The following is a 20,316-nucleotide window of genomic DNA, read 5'->3' on the forward strand; positions in this document are numbered from 1 at the left end:
AAGCTTCTTGGTGGCCGTAGTAGGATCTAGTCAAAAATATTAAAAAACTAAAAATAAAAAAATAAATAAATAAATGAAATATATCTATACCGGTAAGTAAATAAATGAATTTGATCAACTAAAGCTCTTTTGATTCTGTCAGACCCCTTTCCTTCCTTGGCTCTGGGAGAGCGGCAAGGGAAGACGTCCCCTGCCTTCTTTGCCCCCAACCCTTCTCTCGGGTCAAAAAAGTGGCTAGGACAGCTGGTTTTCCCCAGCAAGCCCGAGTTCGATTCCCGACATGGGAATGAATTTTAATTTCCTGTAAATGACCACACATTTCGTCTTCCGATAATACTTACATGTCAATCCGGCATTATCAAACTGCATATAAGTGTCAAAGTCACTGTACGAGCACATGTTACTAGCGAGTTTAGTTTGAATGCTTTAAGACCGATAAATCTGCCGCAACAGATGGTTTACTGGTTAGAATCCCGAGCTATCGAACTCGTTTTAATTGATCATCACGTAAATCAAATCGTCTGAACCTTTCCTACTAACGTGATTATTCATTCAAGACATGGCTGTTAGCTATACTATCTACGATTGCTTCCAGCGTATTACCAACAACACAGACATAAAACTGCACATTTTCAGAGCTCTAAAGGGAGCCAGTGAGATGTGAATAAAAATAAGTTTCGGATTTCAGCAGTTGAATGCTCACGGGGCTTAGTCACCAGACATGTAGTGGATTGCGCCAAATTTGAACTCTGCAACAAATAAAGTTTCATTTCGAGAACAAGTTAGAGGTAAGGAAAACACATTTTTAATTGTTCCAACGTTCAAAAGAAAAAAGTGATCAATGTTTCATGTCTATCAAAACATTAAAAAAACGAACCTTGAAATGCAGTTTGAAAGGACTAGTTTACCTTACAACGCCATGATTCAACACGCCTTCGAAAATTTGGTTTCGATGGAACTCAAGCGGAAAACAGTAAACAGAAAAGCTCATCATACGAATGAGAAGTAATTCTCTGCGAAACACCGTAAAAATTTCCAGGAAAATGTCTTGAGTCAAATTGCGAAGCCCCATTAGCGTGGTATTCACGGTGTACGTACGAGAAACAAACACTGGGAATAACACCCCGTGATATTAAACAGTTTTACGCCAGACCTCGTACGTGCTATGCTTCTTACCCTGCCTCGCATATCAGGAAAGGAGCCGTAAAAAAGACAGTGACGCGTGAGTCAAACAGCGTTTGTTTTTCACGCCACTATTTGTGCAGAATTCCGAGTAGGCGCACCCTCAGTTGCATTGTGAGCAGAGTTGGTTCATGACTGACTCACGCACGCGCTATTCAGCAACGCGGAAGCGACCGGCAATTGTCATAAAGAGAAGCGCCGCTTTATGCGTCACCACACACGTGTAGATATATCGAAGCGATTTCATAAATTCATTATAGTTGTATAGTTGACATACTGCCTCAAAACTCAACACTCATATAGAAAAACTCAAAAAATATTTGTATTGTTGCAGCCGAATTTCAGATTTCTGTCACGAGAGCGCAGCAGTGTCCAGTTTGGCAACATGGCGACAGGCGCAGAGAAAGCGTACGTTGTGCTTGAAACGCATTCCCATCAGTCTGCCGCTAACAGTGCATCGACGCTTCAGAGCGAAGTTCGACAAGATCCACACACTGCCAACTCTATTCGGCGATAGCATGCAGAGCTTAAAGTTCAAGATGCCTGGCAAGGAGAAATCAACGGGTCGGCCTGCAGTGAGTGAACAAACGGTTGACCGCGGGTGGGGGCGAATTTCGCACGTAGTCCACAGAAGTCGATGAACAGGGCAAGCAGAGAGCTTAACATGCAAAAACTAATGGTTGACCGCAGGTGGGTGCGAGTTTCGCACGTAGTCCACAGAAGTCGATGAACAGAGCAAGCAGAGAGCTTAACATACAACTGACTTTTTGCAAGGACTTCAGGAAACGACTGAAGCCGAAGCCCTGCTGCTTACAATTATTGCTACAAGTCCTGGCTCCCGATGATAAAATCAGACAGCCGGCCGGTGTGGCCGAGCGGTTCTAGGCGCTTCAGTTCGGGACCGCAGGTTCGAATCCTGCCTCGGGCATGGATGTGTGTGATGTCCTTAGGTTAGTTAGGTTTAAGTAGTTCTAAGTTCTAGGGGACTGATGACCTCAGATGTTAAGTTCCATAGTGCTCATAGCCAATTGAACCAAAGTCAGACACTTTGAATTTTCGACACAATTGCAACAGCTTATGGAAGAGGAGATGGGTTTCGTGAGAAACACATATTCGGTGATGAAGCAACAATTTTTTTCTGAATGATACAGTGAACAGGCACAATGTGCAAATCTGTGGACAGAGAATCCCCACGCTACCGTGCAGCACATTCGAAATTCACCAAAAATTATGCGTTAAAGTTGACAACCCCTTTTTCTTCAGTGAAATGACCGTGTATCTGGACATGCTGGAAAATTGGCTAGTGCCACAACTGGAGACCCACCGTGTGGATTGCATTTACCAACAGTATAGAGATCCACCCCACTTCTATCATGATGTTCGTGAATTCTCAAACAGGAAATTGGAAACCGCTGGGAGCTGATGAGCAGCAATTTACGTCATGGCTTCCACACTCTCCCGACCTAACCCGATGTGGTCTTTCGTGTAGGGTTATACGAAAGATTCAGTGTTTACACCTCCTCTACCAACAAACGTACCAGAACTGCGAGCTTATAGTTTTGAACAGATTGATACGGACATGCTGCGCCGAACGTGTGAAGAACCTGATATCTGCAGAAATATTGGGCGCCACATATTGAGCACTTGTAATATGTCAAATACAACTTTTAGAGTTTTTCTATGGGTGTGCAAAGCTGTGTGATAATATGTCATATAATGTAGCTACAGTAAATATGTGAAATCGCTTCAGTCATTGAAAAAAAGCAATAACCATGTACTAAAGCAACCCTTATGTGCAGGGTACCTTCAGAGACGCTAAGAGGCTGCAAGACTGCTACACAGCAGAGAATGTACGTTACTGAAAAGATTCAAGGCGGTGTGGCAATGTGCGCAGAACCGAGATTTTTTGCAGTTCTGCAATTTGTTCGTCATGTTCAATAATGGCATATTGGGCTGTAACTTTACGTGAAAACTATGATCAGAAAACTAATCATAATTTTCGCAAAGAACCAGAAACATGTGAACATTTGGTTCTGCACTGCAGAAGTTGTGATGTTCATCGTTAAAAACACTACTATCCTTAGCACACCTATTGAAAAGGACGATTATTTACGTGATCTCCAGTCCGCATTACTGAAACTGACACAAAAGATCTTACAGCAGACTGTAATGCACCATATTAACGCCACGTAGTCACTTCGGTTGCTGTTCCACCCTGCAGCCAACAGATATTAAAAAAAAAAAAAAGATACAAGGGAAACTCTTGAAACACGTACAAGTGCGCTTAACACACTCTTCAGTGTCACCGAAAAAGAAAAATTATAGAAATAAAAATGAATTTTTAAAGCACCATGTTTTTAAATCGGGCTACGAACTATAAAATAATTTCTCCTAGCGCCGTACAGGTATTCCTCAAAATTCGTGATTGTGAATTTTTAATAGCTATTTTGTAAGAACTGAAACGTAAAACGTGGAGCACATGCAATAGACAACAATAGTACGTAGGTGAACTACTCGTGCACCATTAATGAAGGCAAGCCAATCTTGATTCCATACAAGAATTTTGCAAGCTACGTATTTCGTATATGAACTGCAGTTTTCCAGTATCTTTCCAATAAATCGAAGCCTTCCATTAGCTTTAACTGAATTACAACTCAGCTTACGTAATCGGCCCGCAGGCATCTGTATGATCTGCCGGACTAGGGATGCGCTTCATTAAGCGAATAGCCTAATCCAGGGCCGGCCAGAAATTCTGCACGCGTGCGGTGCTCCTGCACATGTGCAACTTCCGGGTCACAGCGTGCACGCCGCAGCCGTCAGCGTTCATGTAGTGCATGTTTCTACGCACAGATGTCGCTTTATCCACTTGTTGGGATACTCTGTAACGGCGAATTCTAGTGCTCTTTCCACAGCTTGCAAGCCAACCATGGGAAGGTATTTCGCGTATTAAACATTTAAAATACTGTCACAGTCTGCTCATTGAGACGTCAACTTTTATGTTAACAGTTTAACAGAGTAAGACAAGCAATACAGTTAACAACCGTGGGTTTTTATTAAGGCAGCTTGACTGACGGCACTTAAATACGCGTAATGTTTTTGATCTAGTATTTAAGAAAGGGAGCACTCAGCGACTTCCAACGAACCTTATGATTTCAAATAACATTAAACTAATGCAAGGTTTCCAATAGCTAATTCTCGGTGCCCTCAGTTATACGCACATAATTTGTCTCACTGACCTCTGAACAGAATGATAACCGCAGACCTCTCTATGATCACCTGTTATTTCAATATCATTGTTGCTATATCTTTCATCAGTTCCGTCTGAAATCTGCATAATAACCGACAATTAGATGAATGTTCTGTTTTATCGACTTCAGCTGAGCGTAGCCCTTCACACATTTATAAAAACCCCTAAATGTAAGTATACATTGGAACAATCGGTTTAATGACCAATTTTCCTGATAATAATGTAACATGAAGCAGAATGAGGCAATAATGCACAATTAGTAAACAATAATTTTTAATTATGAAAGGAATAAATCCAAACACGTTTCCCACTGGTCATGAGAAATGATATAGTTAAAATCGGGCGCAAAAGCACGGCTCATTGACAAACGCAAGCAGTTGCGAAGATTTTCATCACTTATGCTTGATCGAAACCTTGATTTATTCATTTTCATCACCGAGAAAAATCTTTCACAAACAAGCTCTTGCGTGTACCATATAAACAGGGAAGTGGAGCCGCCGCCGTTCATTTAGGACACATGTCTAATAACAGATGTCGCTGTCGCACACGTGCGCACATGTGCAGCACTTCCGCACGTCTGAACACTGTGCAGCGTTTGGCCGACCCTGGCCTAATCATTTCCTAAAGTGCACAACCTTGATAAGTGCAGACGAAATACGAAGCGAAACTGCTGGTATGATTGAAACTGGCGAGAAATGCGGACCGTGGAAAACCATTAACAATTATGAAACTTCCTGGCAGATTAAAACTGTGTGCCCGACCGAGACTCGAACTCGGGACCTTTGCCTTTCGCGGGCAAGTGCTCTACCAACAGAGCTACCGAAGCACGACTCACGCCCGGTACTCACAGCTTTACTTCTGTCAGTACCTCGTCTCCTACCTTCCAAACTTTACAGAAGCTCTCCTGCGAACCTTGCAGAACTAGCACTCCTGAAAGAAAGGATATTGCGGAGACATGGCTTAGCCACAGCCTGGGGGATGTTTCCAGAATGAGATTTTCACTCTGCAGCGGAGTGTGCGCTGATATGAAACTTCCTGGCAGATTAAAACTGTGTGCCCGACCGAGACTCGAACTCGGGACCTTTGCCTTTCGCGGACATTAACAATTAGACTGCCTTGCAGAACGAGACTACGGGATCGACAACCCACTAACTATAGAAAACGGGTGTGGTACATCAGAAAGTTAAAAGAAGACAAATCTGAACCACAGACTTTTGGCAGCGCTGGGCGTCAAGTTTGCAGTGATATAGAAACTGATGCGACATATATTGTCCCTGGTGTCCATTTTCAGCTTATTTTACACGTGATGGGAGAGTGTCACATGCCAGCATGTAAATCAGCCGCCAATCACCTCGCGGTCGGTTCAGTAACCTCAATGATCGATTGATTGTGCCGAGTGTGGAGTTCTAAAACAGTGCTGACGGTTGGGCATGCATCTGCTAGCATCAGAAGTTAGACATTTCTCGCCACTTCTGAAAAAAAAAGGTTATTGTGTTCTTGCAATATCTGAAAAAAGAAATGGTCTACACTATGCCTAAATACAGTAAAGAGGCGATGTGATTTGTACTGCCATCTAAATATTATTTAATATACTATTTTATTTGCTCGGTAAACAAATGTACTGAAATGTCTGGACACTTCCTATTCTTCCAGTTCTGTGCAGTGTGGAAAGTTTACCATACGACTTTCTGCTACGATTCTTCTCTTCGTCAATAAATTCTATTACTATTGTAAATTCCTCTTTTTAATTCTGTTACTATGATCAGACTTTTGTCAAATGGGCGTTGCGTGATGACCTCACTGTCTTGGTGGCGTGTCAGACTGCGAAACAATTTTGGTGCAGACGTATAAACGCAAACGGCCACTCGTGACAAGCGCGTCTCAGTACAGGAACAATACGGCCCCCGTCAAAGGGGCTTGTAAGTCCACTTTTATCAACTGGAGACGTACGTCTACCGATTACGACTATCCAGCCAAACATTATTCAGTAGCGACGCGAGCTGATTAAACAACGGCGCAGTGTTGTCTAAATTCATTTTTTGTCGCACTACAGAAAGCTCAGTGGAAATTCACGTGGTGCACCTCGCGAATGCCAGAGTTCCAGCACGTGCCAGGCGCGACCAGAAGTTTCCTTAGCGCGGCCGCCAGATGGCAGGCAGGTGCTCTAAGGCCGCCTGGTCAGCGTCGCCGTATACCCTGCAGATTCTCCCCGGCGAACTTCGGTGAGCCTACCGCACGTGTCCTTGGTAGCATCGCGTCCCATACATCGACGTAATATCGCTTCTGGCAAACCGGTTTGGATTCACAGCGACCTTTCGATGCAAGTAGCTGATTCCAGATAGCGTATCGGACCGCCAAGCGATAATTTTATTCGCATCTGACGATACCTGAATTATTGAGAGTCAGCAACTTAACTGCTTAAAGTAATGACTGACTTAAACATTACACACTATCCTTTGTTTTTGAAGCGGTAGCAGCGACTGTGTTTGTAGATTTCAAGATGGGGATTCATGTCCTATTATGCAAACAAGTATTCATTTTTATGTCCAAACCTGTTTAAGCATATCATAACTGGTTACCGGCACTTTTATTCAGTTATTATTGTGAATCTCGGGTGCTAGAACCATTTTTTTATTGCAGTACAGGGTGTCCCAGGAGGAGAGGTCAATATTCAGGGATACGACAGGAACGATCTTTCGAAGCAAAAAAGGATGGTAAGCATGGAAGAGGTGATACCATGGATCAAAGCAAGAGAAAATGTCCAATGAACATTAGCTGTAAAGTGCACTTCTTAAGAGCTTTGAGCACTTGTTCATCTTCACTAATGTGAAACATCTCTTCTGCTGAAAAAGTGTCCACTTAAAGTATGCATCTTACAGCTCATGTTTACTAGACAATTTTTTCCAGTTTTGGCCCATACTACCACCTCCCAAAATATGGAAAGCAAAGAGCTTGCAGTAGAAGAGATTTGTTTGACAGTATAGAAGCTGAAAAAGTGCCCAATGCTCTTGAGGCGTGCGTTTTAGAGTCCAGGTTTAAGTAGATTTTCTTGCCTTCGAGTTATTGTTCCTGTCATATCCCTAAATACTGTCCATTCCTCTTGGGACGTCCCGTATAGCTTGGCATAGTAAGGTCTTGTAGGAATACTCACGGAACCCTGGTAATTTTCTTTTTTAAGGACCACATTTGCACGTTGCAACTTCGAAGCTCACAATACTTTTTTTGATTTTTTTGCTGCAGTGTGCTTGGGTTTCGGTGGAAACAGCTGAATAGCAACATGGACCAAACACACAGCAAAAACAACTTATTTTGTGTAAGTTTGACGTTATTACATGCGAGTATGGCTCTTCAAAAACATTTACTGGATTTCTGCGTGTGTATTCCTACAACAGATGAGTAAGCAGTTGAGAAAACGTAAAACAAAGTAACTATCGCGAGCTATATAATTCAATAATGGTACTACAAGACCTAGCACTCTACATAAGAAGACCTGAATAAAAGAACACAATGTTGATGGCACAAATGTGCTGAAATTTGTTTGGATATAAAAATGAAAAGCTGGCTGCATATTGTGCAGAACTGAATTTCCATAATTAAACATTACTATCCTCAACAAATTACATTATTGTATGGCATTAGTGGCCGGGAGGCCCGACGTTATGTTGATCGAAGTCAAAAACAGTGAGACACCACCAGTCCGAAGAGTACCGCATCTCCTGCACAAAAGAACATTATTTGGTGCGTGTAATCGCCTTTGCTTTCCTCCTACCACAGAAATAGGTCACTTGGACAGTTCGTGGTGACCGAAGTTCAGAACAACGTAACATACATTACTGGCTATTAAAATTGCTACGCCACGAAGATGACGTGCTACAGACGCGAAATTCAACCGACAGGAAGAAGATGCTGTGATATGCAAATGATTAACTTTTCTGAGCATTCATACAAGGTTGGCGCCGGTGGCGTCACCTACAACGTGCTGACATGAGGAAAGTTTCCAACCGATTTCTCAAACACAAACAGCAGTTGACCGGCGTTGCCTGGTGAAACGTTGTTGTGATGCCTCGTGTAAGGAGGAGAAATGCGTACCATCACGTTTCCGACTTTGATAAAGGCCGGATTGTAGCCTATCGCGATTGCGGTTTATCGTATCGCGACATTGCTGCTCGCGTTGGTCGAGATCCAATGACTGTTAGCAGAATATGGAATCGGTAGGATCCGGAGGGTAATACGGAACGCCGTGCTGGATCCCAAGGGCCTCGTATCACTAGCAGTCGACATGACAGGCATCTTATCCGAATGTCTGTAACGGATCGTGCAGCCACGTCTCGATTCCTGAGTCAACAGATGGGGACGTTTGCAAGACAACAACTATGAGTTTGCAGCAGCATGGACTATCAGCTCGGAGACCATGGCTGCGGTTACCCTTGACGCTGCATCACAGACAGGAACGCCTGCGATGGTGTACTCAACGACGAACCTGGGTGCACGAATGGCAAAACGTCATTTTTTCGGATAAATCCAGGTTCTGTTTACAGCATCATGATGGACGCATCCGTGTTTGGCGACATCGCGGTGAACGCACATTGGAAGCGTCTATTCGTCATCGCCATACTGGCGTATCACCCGGCGTGATGGTATGGGTTGCCACTGGTTACATGTTTCGTTCATCTCTTGTTCGCACTGACGGCACTTTGAACAGTGGACGTTACATTTCAGATGTGTTACGACCCGTGGCTCTACCCTTCATTCGATCCCTGCGAAACCCTACATTTCAGCGGGATAATGCACGACCGCATGTTGCAGGTCCTGTACGGGCCTTTCTGGATACAGAAAATGTTCGACTGCGGCCCTGGCCAGCACATTCTCCAGATCTCTCACCAATTGAAATCCTCTGCTCAATGGTGGCCGAGCAACTGGCTCGTCACAATACGCCAGTCAGTACTCTTGATGAAGGGTGGTATCATGTGGAAGCTGCATGGCCAGAGGTGGTTGTTCTGGGTACTGATTTCTCCGGATCTATGCACCCAAACTGCGTGAAAATGTAATCACATGTCAGTTCTAGTACAATATATTTGTCCAATGAATACCCGTTTATCATCTGCATTTCTTCTTGGTGTAGCAATTTTCATGGCCAGTAGTGTAGTATGACATACGTTTCGTGTTAGTGAACGGGGATGATTAGCCAGTGCGTGCAAGGAAGGCTTAGCGTGAATGCGTTAAATCAATTCAATGGTCATGTACCAATTACGGTCACACATTACAATGCCGATACTCAACAATCTCCAGTGGGAATATGTCACAAGTAAGGAGCTGCTGCTTCTTGAAAAGGCTTAGCCACAAAATTCCAAAGGCCCACTTAACAATTATTCAAGAAACGTGTCACTTCGTGCAACATACGGCCACAAAGCAAAAATCAGAGAAATTCTTGCATATACTTGGGGATATCGACAACCGGTCTTTCGCGCATCACCGGCAAATGGTATGTAAAGGTGGAGAAATGTATCTTATTCAGTCTGGACGGTGGACAGTGCCACTGTTTAAAAACAGTAGTTGATTTGGTCTCAAACTGCAACTAGTCTTTTGAAATGAGATATTGTTCCACAACAATAAATTGTGCTACACCATGTGACCTGAGCCCCACACGTATGGCAGCTTGCATAGAACTGACAGGACGTACATGTTTCCACTGAAATGCTGAGCGCTTTCAATGAGACCTTATCAGGCGTTTGGCACACAGAATTATATTTCCTCAACCTATTTAAGGGCGCTATACAACAATGCATGGGTCAAGCTTCAGCTTTACTTTTAGAGCATATGTAATAGTTCTGTATTCTGTGCACCTGATAATGAGGGCAAATCTTGAAACGCATTGGGTTTTTACAAGGGTCGCTCAATAAATATCGAGGAGGTGGCGCAGTAGTTAGCACACTGGACTCGCATTCGAGAGGCCGACGGTTCATCAAATCCGCGTTCGGTCATCCAGATTTAGGTTTTCCGTTATTTTCCTAAGTGGCTTCCGGCGAATGCCGGGATGGTTCGTTTGAAAGGACATGATCAGACTTCTTTCCCCATCCCTGGTATGTTCCGTCCTTGTACTACGTCCCTAAAGACGTCATCTTCTCTTGAATAAATAATGCCCTGTTTTAAACAGATAAATGGCAGTGTCCTTTTAGGTGCTCCAAATTTGACGTTTTTCTGGATGTGCAAAGTTCCGAACAATTCCGACAGACGGCAACGATGACGCATGGCCATGGAACGCGATGGAGACTATGTAGAAAAATAGTACATGTAAAAAAAAATGTTGACTGATATTGTCATCAAATTCAAACTCTTAAGAATAAGTATGTTCTGAGAAAAAAATTGTGGGCCGTTATTTATTGAACTACTCTCCTATTGCCATAACGATATAGTAACGTAACAATTTAACTGAGGTATTTGTTCAAATTCGTAGAAATATTGCGTGCAAATGTCTATATTCAAATAGTCCAAGACCCTGATTTCAGCGAACACTCGTTGAACGAACAATTTGCAGGCACCTACGTATCACTCGCATATTAATCGCTACGACAAACTTGGATCAAACTTCAGCAACCAGTAGACAAGAATGTAAACAAGGAAGGACGATTGTTAATTCAATGTACCTTCGACTTCTAGGGCCCCTTGAGACGCGTGAAGATGTTGAAGGATCCGCCCACGGCCTTGGCGAAGGAAAGGTAGAGACTTGGAAGGAGAAAGAAAAGACAGTATAAACGTCTCTACCCACACAGCAGGTGCCCAAGTAGCTTTCCACTGCTCAGCGGAAACAATCCATCATACCATTCCCATCACGTAACACATGCATATTATGCAACTTACATATCTCGCATTAAATATAATACAAATTTCAGCCTATCCTGCGAAAACAATGTAACGAAGCTGTCCATATGGCATGTTTTCTCTCTGCATATGGAAAATATGTACACAAATACTTTCGTGAATCGTGCAAAAAACTAACGCATCCCCTCCTTTTTTCCAAGAAATAACCAAGATCGAAACCGGAGCAATACACAACTGTGGTCATATGATAACAGACACTCTGAATCAGAAGGAGTCGGACCGAACACACAGCTTTCAAGTTTCAATTAGCTGTTCGAGCATCATTGATCCCTCCCCCCTTTCTCCGCCCTCCCCCCCTCCCCCTCCTCTCATTAGCAGTGAGAGCCCCATAGTCGACGGAACATTAAGCCTCTCTGATAACCAGGGATTTACAACACACACAAATCACATTTCCACTTTCGGAGATAATTTACGTACGGTAACTCATGTAGCAGCCGAGAGACACGCGCTCAGTCCATTCCGCAGAGAGCAACTGGTTTTCCCTGGGAGCTGACCTTGACTGCAGAAAAACGTCAAGTACTACGCTTCGCTACATGTAAAATTTAACGACCTTCGCTTGCTGAGTTAGTCAAAACCTCAGGCATTCAAGCTGGACCATTACTTGCTTTATGAACGAAGCAGAAGAGATCACGTTTTATGCAGCTGTTACGATCCATTTCGGCAGAACTACGCCCTCGTCATATGTAGCATTAAATTACAGCAATTACAACAGCGAAGTGAAAGCAAAACAATCAGAAATTACGCAATGGATTTTAGTCCAAATTTTCACAGCTAAAAAAAATCAATGGGAAACGGGGAATCACATTTACCAGCGTTGAGGTCTGGCTTTGCATAAATGAGGTTTATGATTCGAGCGAAAACTGAAATATTCACGAACAGCAATGTTTAAATAAAATGTCAAAAAATATCAAATGACACCATAAATCGGAACCTCTATGCTTCTTGATTATTACATGCTTAATAATAATAGAATACTGATCGATATTCGAATGTATTTCGCGCTTTCAAAAATACTGAAACAAAAGGTCAAATGTTTTGTGACATGAATGATGCCCAAACTTATATACAGCAACTGAGATGCCGTCAAATGTTTCTCGAATCGATCTCATTTCTTACCTTATGCTAAATCATTTGACAAAACTTTCGACTTTTTTTCAGTGTTTTTAATTCTCAAACGTGAAGATGGTCTACTTCGGCCGAAACCATTACCTAAAGCGTGATCCGGGCCGCTTTGCGTTAAAAAAAATAAAACAAGATCTGAGTCCTCTTGCGACATAATACGGCCTTTCTGTACACACTTATCTGTTAAGAGTGTACAGTATTACACTAAGACATGATCACACAATCTTGGTACTGAGCGAAGCGAGCAGAAGGCCTCCATCTACAAATAGTTAGGATACATGGAAACTGCACTACGTAACTAGCATTATTGCGAGGCATTCTTCCCGCGCTCCAGAACAATTACCGTAAGTCTGATTCTGATTCGAACACATGAGTGCTTTATTAGGCATACTATTATTCGCTGTGATATGCAAGAAGAAACCCAAATATGTGGTACAACGGGAAATAAGCTCTGCCATAAACTTCATAATGGTTTGTATAGTAAGGCTGTAGATGGAAAGATTGTTACTCAAAATGTGCAAGGAACACGGCCCAGGAATACTAGCTAAACAGAATTATAAAACATCTGAGTTTTACACGACATTCACTGGACAAACCATGCCGATCTCCGTGTATACCGTAGATCAAAATTTTAATTAAATACTCTCATCTTTTCCCGAGAAATCAAAGGACATCTTGCACGATGCAGCTTTGTGGGTGAACCGGAGCAGAGTAATTTCCGTGCGCACGAAACGGATAATGGCCGGACTGTTATTTCATTTGGGGCCACTCGTGCACAGAATGCAATGACGCAGAAGATAAGTATTTTCTGAAGAGGCTGTGTCCCCACATTATGAAACCATTGATACGTTCGCGCCCAGCTAATGGCATGCTGCTGGCGTGCTTCCGGTTCTCCGGACACACTCGTCAAACTTTCCAACGTTTCGACAGCACTAGCGGCCTACACTGCAGCCGCTGGGGAACAGTTCTTTGAAAGGAATGTCACACTTGCTGACGAATGAGTCGAAAGTCTTCTCAGCACATGTAGGCCGAAGGACTTGCAGAAAGCATCATGACAGTTTGACGCTGGTGCTAACAACTGCTGACTCTCACTTTTTTTGTTATGGGTCCAACGTAGTTTTCTGTTGATAGCTGTGGAACATCTCTCAGTAATCCAATCGAGATATCAAATGCAGGGGCCATGCAGGTCAACAACAGATCGAATGTGATTTATGACGAAGAAACTTAAGTTTCCGAAACGTATCGTAAGCAAACAGTTTGGAAATGAGATATTGGTGTTTAATTGATAACGCACAAAGAAACGACTACGTACTGACAGGAACACAAGAGGAATTCCAATGAAATAGATTTACTTACAAAATGGACAATAATCCCCAAAATATTTTATGGTTATAAGTTCAAATTTCACGATCTGCTGGACAGATCAAATACAAAACGAATATGTAATGAGCGTTACAGAAAACTTATCGTGTAGCCTAGAAAAAGCAGCACGTAAGAACAAATTTATGGAAAAGAGTACAAAGAAAACTTTTTTGACAAGTGAAACAACTACAGCCACATTGTTTTTTTCCTCGACCGTGCCTGTTTGCTAAAATTAACAAAAAGGCATTACAGTAACCGCTACGGTCACGATTTATTAGTATCTAGCTTGGACTTTCAATACCGAATAACACGCAGTGGCTTCTTAAAGCATTAACGTTGACCGTTAACGAATTAACACGTTCTTTCACATGCGCTTGGCATACAGTGTCACAATCATGTAGTTGAAATGCGCGTACTGCCGCACTCGCTCGATCTTGAGATTAGAAAACTGTGAAACAACGAATAAATTGTAACTGGTAGCGGGTATTAACTAATTGTTAGAAGTGTTCAGGGCAAGGAAACACACTGTATTCACGAAAAGCTTTTTTTTTTTTTTTTTAATCAGACCGTGCCGCGGACATGCGAGTTAAAATGCTCTTTAAACAGGCAAATAGAGAAAATAAATACAATATGGACAGAATCAACTATGAGCTCGAAGAGTATCGGTTCGGTTGCTCACATTAACCGGATTAACTTTCCAGATTTCGCGAAAGTACGAAGGCAAAGAGGTGCTGGTTTTTCTTGCTGGTTTCCCCCAATGTATTGTGGAAGGACAGATATCGAGCTGTTACGACGTGTCCTATACCGTAGAACCTACAGCACGAATGCGAGTTCACAATATAATAGCCCACAGTGAATGACGGAACTGCTACTTCTAAAGTGAGAAATACGGATACTACACAGATCCGAAAATGCTGATGCATTGTACCTGCTCTTACGACAACGCGGTTCGAACTGCTGTTGGTAAACCACAGAATGCGACGCGAAGGAACAGCTCGCTACGAGCGAGACTGCAGCTTATAAACACGCACACTTGCGAGGACGACCGAGTAGCGAAAGACGCACTGCGCGCCGTGACCTAGGTCACTGCGACCTACCTGTCGAGTTGCGTTCTGCGCAGACGGTGCGTCGCTGTGGGATGATGTTCTCTGCAGACGGTGCGTCGCTGCCAGAGGAGGGAACTGGACTAGCTGTCGCCGGCAGGAGGGCGCTGCTCATAGCCGCCGCGAGAGCTGCAGGACTTCCCAGCGCTTGCGTAACGTCCCCCACCACCTCAGTCCGACCAATCAGCGCGCGCGGAGAGGCCTGCGCTGAGTGCCGACTTCCCGGTCAGTGGCAACGCCTCATCGCGCCTCCTTGGCCCTTGGGGAACGCCCAGCCCGGCGCAGCCACGCCGGAGGCCATCCGGCGTGATCTTCTTGAGCGAAGAAGGGGTTCCCGCCTACAGTAGACCTGCGAAGTTGCAATTCACCGGGAGAAAATTCGCACACCAAGTACATTTACCTAATTCATTATTGTGCAGATGTGTGTGAAGTGCGTGACAGACTGTGCCCCCAAACTCCCCGCGCCGGATCGAACTAGGGATGTTCATAAAATATCGATATTCTCCAAAATATATCGATATATACTGGCGTTATTTTCTTCGCCGATATGTCGAAACCGAAATTTCTTTCGCAATTTTCCATAAATATTGGAAGTTGTTCTCTTCCAATATTTATGGAAAATTGCGAAAAAAATATAATATAAAATAAAAATACCGGCACTCGATACTGCCATTTCGAAGTTGTTCTCTCTGCCGACCCCACATGTGGGAAAAGGCAGAGATGATGATGATGATGATGATTGGAAGTTGTTCTCTTGATATTGTAGTAGAACATAATTTTCTTGCACTGTTAAGGACTCGTACTAGTTTTTGAGCTTTCATCAGGTCCAGTCTTCTCTTTGATTGTGTGAAGAAAGTATATATGGCACAAAGAAGAAACACGATTACTCTGGCGGTTGGCGGTGTGAATGGGTAACATCATATCCGACGTGTAGAAATAGCACACCAGTTGCATTAAAAACAATTTTTAACGCCACTAGTGTGCTATTTCTTCATATCGGAATTCTTCAAAAACAGTTGCTGAAACTGATGAACAAAAGTCTAAATGACAAGATTGATTTTTGCGATGGACGAGGACATGTGAGGAGATACACTGAGGTAATCGGCGCTCGGTGCTACCAACAGAAACTGCAACGTTTAACTTCACCACGCAGTTTTGATACTACAGCTGCTAGATCGCCGGCGTTTTCAGAAATGAAAAACAGGGTAGTCGACGCAAAATGTTTCAGACAAATCCGATATGTGACGAAACCAAGTGACGGACCTATCGGACACCTATTGTGCCACTTACCTCCAGTTACCATTGTTAGCAAAGTGGTTATCGCCATGCGTGAACGTGGATCGGTTTCCTTTCAATACTTGCTGTAAGGGGGACAAGCGGGCTGTTAGCTTGTTGATGTACCGAATATCTAATAGGAAATCAATACTTAAATGCAAAGCTCTAAAACTGGCAGTGTATTTACAGTGTGCAGCCGATACTTTTTTTTTTTTTTTTTTTTTTTTACCAGTGCGTCTATATGTCTTCCGTCGATATATCGATGATTATTTTCGGTATAACGAGGGCTCATAAATTAATTTTTTAAGTATCAGGTATTTTTAAAAATATCAACAATCCCAGAGCGAACACAGACGAATGGGCATCCGATGACAATTCACCAATGTTCACTACTATTCGCCTGTTTCTGTTAACAAGCGTTTGCACCAGAGGAAACAGAAGGAAACACGAGATACCGCTACGTTATCGCTTTTTGGTCCTAATAATCGGGACGCAGCGTACTTAACCAAAGAGGGAAGGTTCATGAAATAGACCGAAAATGGTAGTTTTCAATCTATTTTTTATTTATTATAGTAGAGCTCATGGACAATAAGTTCCCAAAGTTTCAGTGGTGATGAACAGCATCTGCAATCCAATAAAAACAGTTAAATGCATGACACGACCTTCCTGCCACACACACATTTTGAAGCAACACTTCAATACTAGCTCAGTGAACAATGATTCTGTGAATTATATTCAAAACCAGAGGCTTCCAATTTGTATCCCGGATGTTGTCAAGCCCACTTTTAGGTTTCTGGCCAAACCTGAAATTCTAAAAATGTGTGTTCACGCCAAAACGCAGAATACATATTGTTGTTGTGGTCTTGAGTCCAGAGATTGGTTTGATGCAGCTCTCCGTGCTACTCTATCCTGTGCAAGCTTCTTCATCTCCCAGTACCTACCGCAACCTACATCCTTCTGAATCTGTTTAGTGTATTCACATTTTGGTCTCCCTCTACGATTTTTACCCTCCACGCTTCCCTCCAATACTAAATTGGTGATCCCTTGATGTCTCAGAATATGCCCTACCAACCGATCCCTCCTTCTAGTCAAGTTGTGCCACAAACTCCTCTTCTCTCCAATTCTATTCAATACCACCTCATTAGTTATGTGATCTACCCATCTATCTTCAGCATTCTTCTGTATCACCACATTTCGAAAGCTTCTATTCTCTTCTCGTCTAAACTATCTATCATCCACGTTTCACTTCTATACAAGGCTACACTCCATACAAATGCTTTCAGAAACAACTTCCTGACACTTAAATCTATACTCGATGTTAACAACGCTTTCCTTGCCATTGCCAGCCTACACTTTATATCCTCTCTACTTCGACCATCATCAGTTACTTTGCTCCCCTAACAGCAAAACTCATTTACTACTTTAAGCGTCTCATTTCCTAATCTAATTCCAACAGCACCACCCGATTTTATTCGACTACATTCCATTATCCTCGTTTTGCTTTTGTTGATGTTCATCTTATATCCTCCTTTCAAGACATTGTCCATTCCGTTCAGCTGTTCTTCCAGGTCCTTTGCTGTCTCTGACAGAATTACAATGTCATCGGCAAACCTCAAAGTTTTTGTTTCTTCTCCATGGATTTTATTTCCTACTCCGAAATTTTCTTTTGTTTCCTTTACTGGTTGCTCAATATACAGATTGAATAACATCAGGGATAGGCTACAACCCTGTCTTACTCCCTTCCCAACCATTGCTTCCCTTTCATGCCCCTCGACTCTTATAACTCCCATCTGGTTTCCGTACAAATTGTAAATAGCCTTTCGTTCCCTGTATTTCACCCCTGCCACCTTCAGAATATGAATGAGAGTATTCCAGTCAACGTTGTCAAAAGCTTTCTCTAAGTCTACAAATGCTAGAAACGTAGGTTTGCCTTTCCTTTAATCTATTTTCTAAGATACGTCGTGGGGTCAGTATTGCCTCACGTGTTCCAACATTTCTACGGAATCCAAACTGTTCTTCCCCGAGGTCGACTTCTACCAGTTTTTCCGTACGTCTGTAAAGAATTCGTGTTAGTGTTTTGCAGCCGTGACTTATTGAACTGATAGTTGGATAATTTTCACACCTGTCAACACCTCCTTTGTTTAGGATTGGAATTATTATATTCTTCTTGCAGTCTGAGGGTATTTCGCCCATCTCATACACCTTGCTCACTAGATGGTAGAGTTTTGTGAGGCCTGGCTCTTCCAACGCTGTCAGTATTTCTAATGGAATGTTGTCTATTCCCGGGGCCTTGTTTCGATTTAGGTCTTTCAGTGCTCTGTCAAACTCTTCACGCAGTATCATATCTCCCATTTCATCTTCATCTACATTCTCTTCCATTTCTATAATATTTTCCTCAAGAACATCGCCCTTGTATAGACCCTCTATATACTCCTTCCACCTCTCTGCTTTCCCTTCTTTGCTTAGAACTGGGTTTCCATCTGAGCTCTTGACATTCATGCAAGTTCTTCTCTTTTCTCCAAAGGTCTCTAATTTTACTGTAGGCAGTATCTATCGTACCCCTAGTGATATGCGCCTCTACATCGTTACATTTGTCCACTAGCCATCCCTGCTTAGTCATTTTGCACTCTCTGTCGATCTCATTTTTGAGACGTTTGTATTCCTTTTCGCCTGCTTCATTTACTGCATTTTTATATTTTCTCCTTTTATCAATTCAATTTAAAAAAAATGGTTCAAATGGCTCTGAGCACTATGGGACTTGATATCTATGGTCATCAGTCGCGTAGAACTTAGAACTACTTAAATCTAACGACATCACACAACATCCAGTCATCACGAGGCAGAGAAAATCCCTGACCCCGCCGGGAATCGAACCCGGGAACCTGGGCGCGGGAAGCGAGAACGCTACCGCACGACCACGAGCTGCAGACAATTAAATTTAGTATCTCTTCTGTTAACCAAGGATTTCTATTAGCCCTCGTCTTTTTACCTACTTGATCCTGTGCTACCTTCACTATTTCATCTCTCAAAGCTACCCATTCTTCTTATACTGTATTTCTTCCCCTCATTCTTGTCAATGTTTCCCTAATACTTTCCCTGAAGCTCTCTACAACTTCTGGTTCTTTCAGTTTATCAAGGTCCCACCTCCTCAAATTCCCACATTTTAACATTTTCTTCAGTTTTAATCTACAGTTCATAACCAATAGATTGTGGTCAGAGTCCACATCTGCCCCTGGAAATGTCTTACAATTTAAAACCTGGTTCCTAAATCTCTGTCTTACCATTATATAATCTATCTGAGACCTTCCAGTATCTCCAAGCTTCTTCCATGTACACAACCTTCTTTTACGATTCTTGAACCAAGTGTTAGCTATGATTAAGTTATGCTCTGCGCAAAATTCTACCAGGCGGCTTCTTCTTTCATTCCTTAATCCCATTCTATATTTACCTATTACGTTTCCTTCTCTTCCCTTTCCTACTATTGAGTTCCAGTCACCCATGTCAATTAAAGTTTCGTCTTCCTTCACTATCTGAATAATTTCTTTTATCTCATCATACATTTAATTAATCTCTTCGTCATCTGAGGAGCTAGTTGGCATATAAACTTGTACTACTGTAGTAGGCGTGGGCTTCGTATCTATCTTGGCCACAATAATGCGTTCACTATGCTGTTTGTAGTAGCTTACCCGCATTCCTATTTTCCTATTCATTATTAAACCTACTCCTGCATTACCCCTATTTGATTTTGCATTTATAACCCTGTATTCACCCGACCAAAAGTCTTGTTTCTCCTGCCACCGACCTTCACTAATTCCCACGATATCTAACTTTAACCTATCCATTTCCCTTTTTAAATTTTCTAATCTACCTGCCCGATTAAGGGATCTGACATTCCGCGCTCCGATCCGTAGAACGCCAGTTTTCTTTCTCCTGATAACGACGTCCTCCTGAGTAGTACCCTCCCGGAGATCCGAATGGGGGACTATTTTACCTCCGGAATATTTTACCCAAGAGGTCGCCATCATCATTTAACCATACAGTAAAGCTGCATGCCCTCGGGAGAAATTACGGCTGTAGTTCCCCCTTGCTTTCAGACGTTCGCAGTACCAGCACAGCAAGACCGTTTTGGTTAGTGTTACAAGGCCA

General features: G+C 42.7%; 1 protein-coding gene across 1 annotated transcript in view; it reads right to left on the bottom strand.

Annotated features, from left to right (window-relative positions):
* Positions 1-15,036, bottom strand: part of LOC126458285 (serine protease inhibitor 88Ea-like) — a 38,710-nt gene extending 23,674 nt beyond the window's left edge. Inside the window, exon 1 of the mRNA XM_050095221.1 lies at positions 14,890-15,036. The gene's annotated coding sequence lies outside the window, so the exon portion shown is untranslated. The remainder of the gene's footprint in view (positions 1-14,889) is intronic.
* Positions 15,037-20,316: the final 5,280 nt, after the last annotated feature.

The sequence above is a fragment of the Schistocerca serialis genome, chromosome 2 (assembly GCF_023864345.2).
Source record: "Schistocerca serialis cubense isolate TAMUIC-IGC-003099 chromosome 2, iqSchSeri2.2, whole genome shotgun sequence".
Taxonomy (NCBI): domain Eukaryota; kingdom Metazoa; phylum Arthropoda; class Insecta; order Orthoptera; family Acrididae; genus Schistocerca; species Schistocerca serialis.